This window comes from Notolepis coatsorum (assembly GCF_963971535.1).
Source record: "Notolepis coatsorum genome assembly, chromosome: 7".
Taxonomy (NCBI): domain Eukaryota; kingdom Metazoa; phylum Chordata; class Actinopteri; order Aulopiformes; family Paralepididae; genus Notolepis; species Notolepis coatsorum.
The window spans coordinates 72,791,981-72,806,813 of NC_140171.1; positions in this window are offsets into that span (position 1 = coordinate 72,791,981).

Here is a 14,833-nt window from a genome sequence, read left to right on the forward strand (position 1 = left end):
CATAGAACATATAACATCACTTACAATACATACATAATACATGCAGTTAAATACATAGATACATAATTACAAAGACCACAATATCACAGTTTATGTCCATAACAGCAGAGGTTGTGATATCATATCACTAAGACACAGTTTACTGGAATCTTAAAGCTGCAGTAGGCAACTTTGGAGAAATTAGCATAGTGTGTGTTTAACTTCCCAGCAGCTCCCTGCATCAATAACCAAAACCATCTGCCAATCAGAGGCTGGGAAATATCTTAATTCTTTCACCTTAAATCAGCTGGTGTCTCTTTTTTGCTTGGGAAGGTAAATTCATTCTAGCTAATTTCTCAGAAGTTGCCTACTGCAGCTTTAACACATACAACCAAATAGTATCTTTGTTTGATAATGATGCATGTTATAGCATATCTTTATAACATGTTGTGTCACTTTGGTTAAATCTCCAATCTCTAATAACTAATGCTAATAGACAACAACACAGGTTAATTATCTCTATGCACCTTGCTAGCATAGTTTCACTGTCAGGAAGAATGATGGGGCAGGAAGTCATGGAGGGTGCCGTTTCTCCACAAATCAGAGACTGGGGCTTTAATCATGTTGTCATGTCATAGATCAGTGGTTGTCAACCTTGGTGTTGCACAAACACACACATACATCGTTATGTTTCTAATCTTTGGTACAGATGATCTCTTTCTTGTGAAAAAGTTCACCATTCTGTCTGTGATTAACCATGTTGAGGGTCAAAGTTCACCATTCTGTCTGCATAACCATTTGGGGGTCATTCTGTCTCTGCCTAACCATGTTGGGGGTCATTCTGTCCCTGCTTAACCATGTTGGGGGTCACGAAAAGCCATTCCTCTGTATTTAGGGGTCACACATCAAAAAGGTTGAGAACCACTGTATAGACATCCAGAATAATGACAACCTTTCATTAACATTATCAGCCGAATGACACACAGTCAGTAGGGACAGTAGGGGTGTGTGGAGACGTCATTATCTGCATCTGTTATGGGGGGGTGTCGGGTGAACCCAAGAGCAGAACACAAGGCACAGGAGAATTAAGTGGTTTAGGTTATTTAATAACAACCCAGAAAATGACAAGGGGGCAGGTAGTGAATAGCTGGGAGTGAGAGGAGGCAAGTGGGTGACGTGTGTCCATGTGGTCCCGGGGAGGTGCAGGCTGGTGAGGTCCGTAGGGGTGCAGGTTGGAGGGGTGAGGTCCAACACACAGGAGAACAAAGGTCAATATGACGCAGGATACTGAGTACACAGGAAACACTAATATTAACGCAATAATAGTGTATACGGTTTCTAGAGGTCCAGAGAAGAGTGCTACTACCAAGGGAGGTGAAAACAACACACAGGGGTGCAGGCCTCTTATCCTGGCTCCGTGATGACTTGAGGGTTCTCAGGTGTGTAGGCCGGCCCAGGTAGGCAGAGTGATGGTGAGGCGGGAACAGGCAGAGACCCATATAAAGCCATGGAGACCTGCTGACAGACAGGGGAGAGAAAGGCCCTGGCTGTGGCTGTAACAGTATCTGTATCTGTTCAACCAACAAAATTATCTGCATCTGTATTCAGATTTTGAAAAAATTTATAAATAAAAAATCGCTGAGCGATGAGAGGGTGGGGGAAAACACAAGAATAAAATAAATTGAAATAAAAACTATAGGAAACACAAAACACCAGTATAAAATAACTGGGTAAAAATCCCAAAATAACCACCACTGCCTAGCAGTTGAAAACAACAAGAAAAACAACAGCACTAGAGACAGAGAAAACCCTAGAAGCATGAGCTTGGGACACTCCTCTACTATTGAGGGAAAACATGAAATGGACAAGCATCCGAACACAGACAACCAAACCTACTTAACCTCTTAAGCCCTAGCCATATTTTCAGAAAAGTTTGCCTAAAAGTACATACCAAAGTAAATGGAAGATTACTCCACTTCTACAAGGTCCATTTGCATGTTCTTGGTATTTATGGACATCTATGGACATCAGGGAATGTATTCCCAGTGTCAGAAATATTGTGTCTGTTACTATGCTTGAATCAATTGTAATGAACAAAGAGAATATAAATTATTATTATTATTATTATTATTATATACATATCTGAACCAGCTGGCAGAATACTTTGGACACGACAATAGTAGTAGTTATAAGGTGTTTGAGCAGGACGAACGCTGATGGCGATACGATAGCCCCTTTAGCTGCACTAACGCTGTTGTTAGCTTACATGCTAACGTGAATGGGATCGACCATAGCATTGCGGCTAGGCTAGCTACCTAGTACCGCTAGTTGAATGGATAAACGTTATTTAACATTGCAGAATGTTATTACTTATTACTATTGTCGTGTCCATAAGTTCCCTGGCAGAATCCACAACCACGTTACCATATTTGTAATAATGTAAATCATTGTGTCGTTGTACATATTGTGTATACAACGTGAGTAGCTAACGTAGCTTAGCTTAGCGCGATAGCCGGCGTTCTCGAAACCTAACAATGCCCGATCTAAAATGGTTCTCTCCTCTTTGTATACCTTTGTCCTGACAAGTATTCTGCCAGGGAACTTATGGACACGACAATAGTAGTAGTTATTGGTGTTTGAGCAGGACGGACGCTGATGTTGATACGATAGCCCCTTTAGCTGCACTAACGCTGTTGTTAGCTTACATGCTAACGTGAATGGGATCGACCATAGCATTTCAGCTAGGCTAGCTACCTAGTACCGCTAGTTGAATGGATAAACGTTATTTAACATTGCAGAATGTTATTACTTATTACTATTGTCGTGTCCATAAGTTCCCTGGCAGAATACTTGTGAGGACAAAGGTATACAAAGAGGAGAGAACCAGTTTAGATCGGGCATTGTTAGGTTTCGAGAACGGCAGCTATCGCGCTAACAGCTGTTCGATTTCAGCGTCCGTCCTCCTGCTACGCTCATAGCGAGGGGGGCGTACTAGCGTAGGTCAGCGGCCAATCAGAGCGCAAAACGGGAACCCGGAAACGCGGACGCGTTGGAAAAAGGCTACACGCAGCCCCGCTACACTCTCCCAGCTGGTCACTGAAAGGCACAACTAGCATGCCGTAAAGACCCGCCCTACTCTGCCTCTGATTCGCAGACTGTGGGTGGGGGAATGTGATTGGACCAAAGCAGAGTTGACACACACACACAAACAGTGCAGTGAGACATGCAGAGACGCTGCTTGCAGTAGAAAGAGAGTGGAGAATTTTGACTCGTTGCGTTTGTGGCGATGTCTTGCAGATAATACAGATAATACATAATGAAGAGTATAATTTGCTCAGAGTCCAGAGACAGTTGTGGTTCGGTCCGGATCTGGACCGGAGTCCGGACTTTGAGAATGTCTACCTAGGCCTACTGTACTATAATACTGCCAGGCGCCAGCTGCTATAACAAAACCAATTTTTTTTGAATTTGTTAGTTAAGTTTAGATCTGTATTTATTATTTCTTATTGTTTTGTCATTATTATAGTATTGTTGTTACTGTTGATGTTGATATTGTGTTGTTGGTTGTCTTTGAACATTTTTATAATAATAATAAAAAACGATCGGTATCGGTAGTGTATCGGCCGATATGGCTCATAGACGATCGGTGATCGGTATCGGTGACAAAAAACGTGATCGGGGCATCCCTACTGTCAATCATATGACTTGTGGATTTACCTTTTTATTTATCTTATTTTTCGGGATTATCTGCCACAGTGCCACATTATCTGCCGCGTTATTGGCATAAATTAGAACACAGTTAGTTTCTCTACTTTTCTGTGAACGTCTAGCAAAAACGGCATTGCAATCTGATGAAAAAAATACTTCCGGTTTAGCATCAGCATGTAGTGGTCGCATTGGTCACAGCTCCTCTCCTGTTATTTTTATTTTTGCTTCAAAAACCACTTTTTACAACACCAATGTGTTTAAACCTCTACGTATATATTAACTGAGATCTTCAACTAACTATATCGACAGAAAGAATCAAGATGCCAGGAAAGAAAGATACATGCGCAGCAGCCAAACTAACTGCAGAGGATCCGCCTGTGGATACGGGCTCCGTGCGGGAAATGGCAGGAGAGATCGAGAAAAAAACAGCTGATATTGTCACCTCTTCCATCGTCCCCGCCACCTCATCCGATATAATAAAGATCTTAACCGATAAGGTTGATAAGGTTGGCGCTAAGGTTGAGAAGGTTGACGCTAAGGTTGAGAAGGTTGACGCTAAGGTTGATAAGGTTAACGCTAAGGTTGACGCTATCAAAGAATCTATCGAATCCAAAATCGAAGATTTAAAAGCAGCGGCTGCAGAACAAACCGAACGCACTACTGTAGTTGAAGCCACCTTGGGGGAACACCAGTGTTGGGCAAGTTACTTTAAAAAAGTAACTAGTTACAGTTACTAGTTACTTCTTCCAAAAAGTAATTAAATTACTTATTCAGTTACAAATTATAAAAGTAACTAGTTACTTCAGAAAGTAACTATTGCGTTACTTTCAAGATTTTTTTTTACATAAACAACATACACAAATCTAAACTATTTTAATGTTGCTGTGGGACAAAGTGAGACTAGCCTCCAATCAAATGCCATGTAGGCTATGTAGATATTAAAATTACTATGTTTATATAGTGGATCATACAAATACAAACAGAATAGATGTTTTGGAACTTTTGATATGTATTGCCCCTCAACAGGCCACAACTGGGCAACATTAAATTATGCTTGTTAAGTGTTACAAAGGGTCAGATTAAACCGAATATATATATTTATTGCCTGAGATCCCATGTATAATATTTGTATATCGTTTGATATCCCTTGTATATTCTTTGTACATATACACGGAATATCCCTTTACCTGGTACAGGACAGACCATAATATTCGTTCTCCTATTGGAAGTGTGGTATAATATGTCCTCATGTAAATATGTTCCCCTTACCTGTGCCCCCCCCCTCTCTGTGGAATCACCCCCCTCCCCTGTGTCCCCAAACCTGTACCCCCTCCCCCCCATCTGACCTATCAAATGGGACCACACACCCCCCTTGTTGAACTATAAAGGGCTCCTCCCGACCACAATCAAGGCTTCTTACCTGGGTAATTTCAGCTGATCACCTGGGGCGAGAGCCTCAGCCATTCTCTCTATGTATTCTATCTGTTTGGTTAATAAACCTTTGTTATTATCCAAGCCTCGGTTGACTGAGCACATTCTTCATCAGGATATCTACAAATATCCCACAATTGGCGTCTACGAACTTGTGACAGACTTTTTGCGTCCTCCCGGCATGCTGTATCGTTTCATCTATACAGAGAAAAGTGAGTATATAGACTGGTCGACCAAAAATGTATGGAAAGGAATTGAAACCTTCCCGCTTTTCTCTGTGCCAGGTGAATATTACAGAATGTTGTCAAATATTGAGATCATGGCTGAGTAGGAATAATGTGCATTAATATATCTGATCTGTATTGAGAATCGTTACCAGGGCGCGCGTGCACCTGGGTCCTTATCAGGCGGTTCTGAAAGGATGGGTTATATGTGCTAGTCCCAAAAGTTTAGGCACAAAGGTTGAAGTGCTATTCCAGGTCGAGTCGGAGCCGACCAAAAGCTAAGGCACACAGTACAGGTTGATGGATTGCTACCCCTAGTCTAGCTGATGCAGACTAAAAAACACAGTACAACAAAAGAAGATACGTGAGCTTATTATGATGTGATATCCTTGAAAACGCTACTCTGTTAAAAACGTTCTGTGATTCCTTTGCAAAGAGGCGGGAAGTAGGACCGAGAAGCTGATGGAATCATAATTAGAAATTACCAGAGTAGTGTCATAATATTCATTGTTTCAACCTCAAACTAAGCTCACAATCTCTTCCATTCCTGAAAATGATGTATTTTGGATTAAATTAACCAATTGATCAATACAGATAGCGGGAAGATGATCACGCGATGTCCTAGTTAGTACATGATTACGCGATGTCCCGGGAGTACGTAAATGTACATTAAACGGGACATCAGTCGCGGAAAGTACATTAAACAGGACGTTAATCGCGGGTTAAGAGGCCGAGAGTATGATTAAAAGGTATATATAATCTAATATATCGCTGGTAAATTTCGAAGTCAGGTTCGGTCGTTATGATTTTAATAACGATGTGTAGTTATAAATCAAGGGTATAAATGCCTTGTCGCAACAGATGTTGGCCGACTAAACGTACAGCGATCCAATACAGTCAGATATACACACACGTTAACTTATATGTATTAATGTTTGTTTGTCTGTTTAAGTCTCGTTTGTATGTGCACAAGTATTATAGGACCCGTCGCGTTGCTTTATTGAGTCAAGAACCGGCTGCGGATAGCGCGACGAGCATTGAGAGACGAGTTACCGTTATACAAAGAATAACATTGAAGTGCAGTTCACGGGAACAAACTAGGATAGTAATTTCCGGAACCGGCCCACGGGAACAACCATTTGGGGAAGTATAGTTTTATCGTTTCAGTTTGTTTACGTTTCACATATGCACAGGCGCGTTCATTCGGTAACAAAACGCTGGTAAAGGAATTCCAGGCTATTGAGAGCTCGTTGGAAAAATACTGTATGAATTACAAAGCGTTATTTCCGAGGCGAATGAAAACGCACGAACGTTGCATGGAGCGATGACGTCACGCTATGCGCGCCGTGAAGCTATGATTTTATATTAAACTATCCATAGGCAAACGTAAAGTTTAATATGCCCAAGGCCGAAGGTATATGAAATCCACGTGTAGTATATGTTTTATTTGTATATGTATGTGCGCGCTGCCATTGGAAAATGTTGAGTTGCGGTGGCGAGATGCAGAAGAGTGTTTCCAGGATTGCATTACCCCAGACCACCGGAGAAACTAACCGAACATTGCAGCTTTCCCCGGTGAGTATGAAAATCATAAATATAGATGCTTTGATTGATTGATTGAAAACTTTATTAACAGATTGCAGAATGGGTACAATACAGCACAGCTCAATACACAATTGTTAAGGGGATGCAGACCAGAGAGAGACTTTAGTCTTGTTTACATCAGGGTCCCCCATTTTCAATTTATCAGGACATATTATGACATACATGACATACAGATAGTCAGTACTGCTACATCTAACTGTACATACACAACTATCATCTCAGTTACAGTAAATTACAACTATCTCAGATCACTTGAGTGTTTATGTGCTTTAATTTACACATTATAAGTCACATAAAGCTAATTACAATGTCTGTTTCAGAATTATAATACATCTGTGGGCGTACCGGGCATACTGACCATGGGAGCTAAACAAACACTTCCGGTTCCCAGTATATGGCAGTACAGGAATTGTAGTCCACATAAACAGCGTTAGATTAGACTTTATAAGCTTTCAATGTTGAAAACTTGGAACACAAACAACATAGATTATGTTTAAAAGTAAGATGTTTAGGTTATATTCACTTGAGTTAATGTGTTTATCTAAAGAACCAATGAAAGATAACTAGCCCTTTCCATTGTAAGACATTTTTAAACATGATTCAAAATGTGTGGTTCCACATTCATATGATGCTTGTGTACATATGCGATATAATTGATAAATGATAACACTATCATTACATCCTAGGACAGGATGGATGAGAAATAGCTGATGTTTTGTTAAGCTCACAGACAATCAAGGAGAACCCACTCAGATGGTCTTAGAAAAGAGTGGAAAATTAACATGTGTTTGTATTTACAGATCTGGCTCTGAGGCGAGATGCAAAACAGTGCATGACTACACCGGATTCACACAGAATAAAAGAAAAGAGTGGGAAATTAACATGTGTTTGTATTTACAGACAACCAAGAGATCTGGCTCTGGGTCAAGATGCAGAATGGGTGTAAACACATTGTATCACAAAAGTTGAAACTCCAGTGATTTGCATCTGAACACAGACAAGACACAAAGTGAGACCAGCTACAATCATTTAAATTGAGACCCCAAAGTAATCTACATTTGAACACTCAAACCAGCTGAGGACGATGTGGAGTGAAAGACAATTCAAATAGCCAGTCTGACCACACCTATAGAGACTCAACTTAGTATCTCCACTTAGTATAGTAGGAAGTATCGCTTTAGATGCAGATTTACACTTGGGAGACAAAGCAATGCAAATGCCTACACTCGTGACCACAGACTTGATGAACTCACCTGGCGGTGGATGGCAACAGAGAACCACTTAATTAACATGAATTAGACACCGGTGATGAATTTGCAGTTATGAAAATCTACCTAACTCCCATACTAACAATAACTAACCAGTCGTTTTCATCATCTCTTTTCAAGAGGCACATGAATTAGAGAAGTGCCCGAGATGAAAGATTAATGATGAAAACAACTACTTACAATCCCCTCCTTCTATTCTCTGTTTATAACCAATAACATGCATGACTATTCCTTAGACTATTCTTTTAACAACTAATACATTTCCATGACTGCAAAATTATCAACCACCAAAATTGAAACACAATTATCTAAATGTACAAGATATCAACAACATTGATCATTTAGCTGACACTTTTATCCAAAGCGACTCACAGGTTCTGTACGACAGGACATCAGGCAGGGCACACCTCTATCAGCTGAGTAACAATGGTCATCAAAGTGTTGAGTGCTACAGTGTAGGTTAGTTTATTAGGACAAATGCATGACAGTAAGGTTAGTTAGGGTTAGATGACAAAACGAATGATGGTTTTTCATGCAAAATTAACTGGCTACCTAGATTTTATGTTTTTTCCCCATGCTATGCTATGATGAGCCACACTGAGATGTGAAGAACAACCGAGAAGTCATGGCGAGGTAAGTATCTTGAAGAAGCACACCATCGTACGCATCCTGAGGTAAGATCAACTTCAATTTAACACCACAGACTATTTTATCTGATTCAAGACTTTGGCCATTCATTTACTAATTTTATTTAAAGCCTAATGATAAGATTGTAGTGAATGTGACCTTCTTGACACAAGGAATCACTGCTAATGCAATTGGCTTGCATTTCCTATTTTCAATTAAGTGATTTTATTTACAATAAATTGAATTAACCCTAAATGATTTTCCTCTTTAGCAGAAAGGCGTTGAATCATTTATGTGAGGAGTTTTCTAAGGCAGTGTTTATCACCCTCAGATCACGAATTGGTGAGAGGACAGGACGAGTGAGACGACGCGTGACCTGAACCACGAACGACAGCAGGACCAGACAGAGAGGAACACAACCCAGTGACCTGAGCGACCCACGACAGCATAGAACCACCAGGGACGCCGCCAAGGAGCTGCGGACACAACCAGAGGCGACGACAACAACCGTGGGAGAACCATCCAACCCAGCCCACAGACATCCCCAAGAAAGTGGAGCAGGGGACCACGAAGGAGACTGACCAAGGAGACACTGACGAAGAGGAGATCAACCTTTTGACGGCCTCCACCCCGGCACTGCAGACCACGACAGACCAAACCTATCACCTACAAACGGGAACTGAAGTCCCCGACCATCAAGGTGGATTCCCATGACAAAATTGTCATCCGTGTGAGAAAGAGCGTCCTACTGACTAGCCACTACACCGGCGGGCCCTCGCCCTCCATCAAGTGGTACCGCAATGACGAGGAGAGGACAGCGAAACCAGCACAACACATTCAAAAACGCCCGCCCCCTCGCCCCTCTAGTACCGCGATGACGAGGAACGGGGGGGACCAACCACCACACAGCACGTTCAAGAACGCCCTGACCACCATGTCTCTAGGCCTGATAGGGGCCAAGCGTGAGCACAGTGGCAGACATGTGATGGTGGTGGAGAACAACATAGGCTGCAGGAAAAGACCACTATAGTTGACTGCTACCGGTGACCCTTGACAAGGTACACAGGGAGCGGACGGCGACCTCCTGTAGGCCCCCTCTGAATGAACGACGACCAGTGAATGTTCCCGACTGCATCGTCAAGAAGAGACATCATCAGAGACCTGTGGAACAAGATACTTCTGAACACACATTGTCCACATTGTTATGTATGTATTGGCCCTGCCACACAACAGACCGAGAACAGATGATCAACACTTCACAGCAACTGTCAGATTCACAAACAAGAACTGTTTCACAGAGTTCATATGTATCTGGAAAATTATTGACTAGGAATATGATGAAATACAATCAGTAAGATTGCATTAACCAATTTTATAATGACAATGAGAAATGATCACAGAGTCACATTGCAAAATGGTATTGTTAAACAGGGCAGAACCAGTTGGATTGTTCCAAGACACCAAGTTTGTTTTGACCATTGATAGTATGCACCACAGAACAATGCATAACGATTATCATAATCACCTTTTATATTAACCACTAGGTTAACGGTTTTCAATTTTATTTTGACACATTAGCCACTAAGGTAATGTCTATTGTATGTATTTATTTAATTTTTATGTGTTACTGTTTGGCCCTGCCACACGACCGACAGAGAACACCTTGTCAACAACGACGCAACATCATTCAGATTAATACCTTCACAAGCAGGAAACTTTTCACACAATTGTATGTATCTGCAAAACGATGAACTAGGGATGTGATGAAAAGAAATCAATGAGAAAGCATTAACAATGGTTAGTAATAATGAGCTAAAATGTATTGCTGAAGGAAGAAGTGACCACATGATCACATTACATCACATTAGAATTACTTACAAAATTGTATTGTCAGACAAGAAAGAATCAGTTGTTTTATTCTCTCATAGAAGAGGACATGTAACGTTGTTTTGCACCTGTATGGTGAACCATTGATAGTATATGCACTAGAATTACATACAGAAGCGATGCATAAGACGTTTTATCTCCTCATTTATAGAGAAGAAATGGAGAAAATTGCCTGATTCTAAGTAAAGACCAACAAAGCTGAGGCAATCACAGATGAAAGTGACACTCAAACTCAGATTAAATACAACTGGATCCTAAGTAATTTCATCAAGAATCATCACAAAATGTGCAAAAATATATATATATATTTGTGAACAGTTTCCCATAATCAATCATGTTAGTTTTATTAACCACCAGGTTAACGGTTGTTAAAATGTTTTTGTACACATTAGCCTTATGTGTAAATCCGATTCCTAATAATTATGAACACAATTTTTTTTTTCACCCTGTGCACTCTGACCACACAGACAGTGCATGTATTTAATTGGTTTATTACGATGCCTGTATGCACAACGATCACATTAGCTCCCCAGAGTCACGACATGAACGACTGAAGGTATGCCAAGATATTTGCACAGCGATAGCTTCTAATGATTATGTTAATTGTTGTTTGATATCAGAGATGAGGACCACTCATTGATATAGGTATTTTGAGCGATTAATAAAAGAAAAGGGTGACATCTATTCCCACATCTCTGATATCAAAATAACACAGACCGCAGTCCAGTCGATCATGTCATGAATCATGTATATAAATAATACTAGTTTAAATTATTAGGCCAACCAACAGAACACATTGGCCAACATTTTCATATTTGAATTATTTTCTATTTTTTCATTATCTGATAACCGATGGATTACATCGGTCCCCACTTTTACCTGTTCCAAACAATCCTGGTATATTATACATTAATCTCACCCACATTATAAGAAAGAAAAGTGAGTATTGTGGTATAATATGTCCTCATGTAAATATGTTCCCCTTACCTGTGCCCCCCCCCTCTCTGTGGAATCACCCCCCTCCCCTGTGTCCCCAAACCTGTACCCCCTCCCCCCCATCTGACCTATCAAATGGGACCACACACCCCCCTTGTTGAACTATAAAGGGCTCCTCCCGACCACAATCAAGGCTTCTTACCTGGGTAATTTCAGCTGATCACCTGGGGCGAGAGCCTCAGCCATTCTCTCTATGTATTCTATCTGTTTGGTTAATAAACCTCTGTTATTATCCAAGCCTCGGTTGACTGAGCACATTCTTCATCAGGATATCTACAAATATCCCACAGAAGCGATCCCCTAGGCGCCACGGCCATACCCCCCAATGTCTAGTTCAAAGTCACCGCCAAGACATGCCAGGACATGACCGGCTCTGCGCAAGAATACGAGACAGAAATAAGGTTGGCACTAGATTGTTCACCGTACGTATAAATACGTTGCAGGTGGATACAGCAGTTAGTTAACCTAGAAACGTGTTACCCTCAAACGTTAAAGCCTTCATCACGAGTCAACGACCAAGTGAAGTGAGCAACCGTGCATCTAAATAGAGCACTTATAACCGCGTGCGAATAGGACAGTAAAAGTGTCAGAGCTTAGTGGAATAACGTCAAGTTCGACCTAGTTAATGTGAAGTACCGCGCACCGGAGAATCTACACCGGTGAATGCAGAGCCTTTTCCGACTGGATTATTGCTTTGGTCCTGTGGCTGTTGGAGCGGAGGAGAATCGTCTACACCCACTACTGTGTGGGATTTACCCATGAGGAACATCACTCGAGCCCGTCTCTAGGAGAGGCTGGCTGGCTTTCACCTATGCTGCAAGCATACTTGGATTATAGCTGCTGCTTTCGTCTGCCGATCAAGGGAGTAATGTACCGCCTCCCGTAGCTGGAGCTTATTGATCCCCCGTTGATCCAGAGTTTGCATTCGAACATTCCTCCCCCCTGCTGGCTTACAACCGGAGGGACCCTCTTAGTATCTCCAGCTGCCCTACTAGTGTACCATAGATATAATTCCTATGATACAGGTGGTATTCATTATCTCCTGCGTAATATTCTAATGGACTTACGCTCTTGACCTATTCATGCACATTCTTCGCCTTACAAGCGCGACTCTAATTCTCAAGTAATGTAAGATAATCTTCGTGCTGCTAATAAATATTATTCTAACCAATATTGTTGTGGAACCGTGTCATTGTGGAGGTGTTCATCTCATATACCTGTGTACTGTATGGCCAGTAGTAATGTACATAAGACAGTAGTGGTTTAATGATACCATACTTATTAATACAGTCAGGGAATTGTACCCCTCAGTTACAATTGGTCCTTTGAGCCGGAGGGTAATTAGCGTAATATTAATATAATATTAATATTAACATGGCCAACGATGAACACTCCACAAACGGTTCTCCTAAGCTAGATCGCCCGGAGCGCAGACGGCAGCCACCTCGTTACCTAGAGGACTACGCTGCCAGTCTACTACCTAGCTTTATACAGACGTTAAACGCGGAAAAAGCGGATAGTAAAAGTAAAATGTCAAACCCTACCGACCAGGCGACCCCGCCAGTAGAGACCCTAGTGGGTTCTAACGTAACTGACCAAGCTCACGGGGGGGACCAGGAGGGACCTGACATGACTCTACCCCCCACCAACGTCAACGAGGTAGTCCCCGGAGAGCTCCAGGATAAAGAAAGCCCTCCAGGGACGGAACCCGACCCACCACCAGAAGAGACGCGCACCCAGGAGATGGACCTCCTCGGAGCGCGACAGAAGAACGGATCTCCAACGAGCACTGCCAGAAGCCGATCACCTCCGCCTGTGTCTTCCCCCAGCGAAGCGGACAAGATGCTGGCGCAGGCACTCATCGCCACCCTGGCAACCTCCACCGAACGCGATCGACTTCAAGCGCAACAGACGAGCGAGCGCGAACAAGCTGCAGACCAACGAGAGCGCCTTCATGCGCAACTCCAAGCGCAAGCCCTCAGTGAACGCGAACATTCTGCAACCGAGCGAGAGCGCTTCCAGGCGCAACAAAGGAGTGAAGACGACCGCATAAGACTGGAGACCAGACGCCTTCAGACGGAAGAGAACATTGAAAGAAGCCGCGCCGAGGCGCAGCACGCCGCCGCCAATGCACAGCGCGACGCCGCCAATGCCCAGCGCGAAGCAGTGCGCAACGCCGCCCATGCCCAGCGCGAGGCAGAGCGCGACCGGCTGCAGGCGCAGATGATGGACAAATTGATTGCCCTGGCGACACCCCCTCGCTCCGCACGGAGCTCCCGGATATCGTCACGACAAGGGTCTAGGACACATTCCCCTACCCGACCAAGCGACCCGGGACCCCGCCAACAGGAGGATCCTGTCCACGTCTCCGAACCCCCTCCCCGGCCGGTCCATACGAGACCCAGCAACCGGGAAGAACCGGACCACGCCGAGAGACTGAACAGAAGACTTCAGGACCTAGCAGAGGAAGAGGAAGAGGAAAAATGTCAAGCCGACCAGCAGCAACGTACTCTGGACCAGGATGCCCAGTACAGCCCCGACCAGCAGCAACGTACTCTGGACCAGGAGGCCAAGTACAGCCAAGACGTCAGCCCCGAGGCACTGCGCTACAAACCCCCGACTCAACTCACAGGTGAGTTTGACGCACCGCCAGCCCCGAGGAACAGCACCTGGGTACCCAGCCCTTGGTACCCACCAAGTACCAGCCCAAGACGACACGTAAGAGGAGACTCGCCTAGGAGGCCTCTCCCCCAACGCTCACCGATGTGCCAGCCATCCATGGCATCGTACCTTGGCACACCGACGTTCCCGGATTTTACACACGAGGACAGAGCACAGTACACGGAGCTACGGATGTGCTTAGAGACTATGCTGTCCGACGTACCAGATGAACCGTACAAGTATGCTATCCTACTCAAGCACCTGAAGGTGCCCAGAGCGCACAATATAGCGATGGCATATTCCACCTCTACTACCCCATACACCGCGGCTCTAGTAGCCCTCGACCAACGTTATGGATGCATATGGGACTACGTGATACAAGAGATAAGAGACATCGACCGTCTCCCTCCAGCCAGAGACAACAGAGCATTAGATGACCTCTCTATC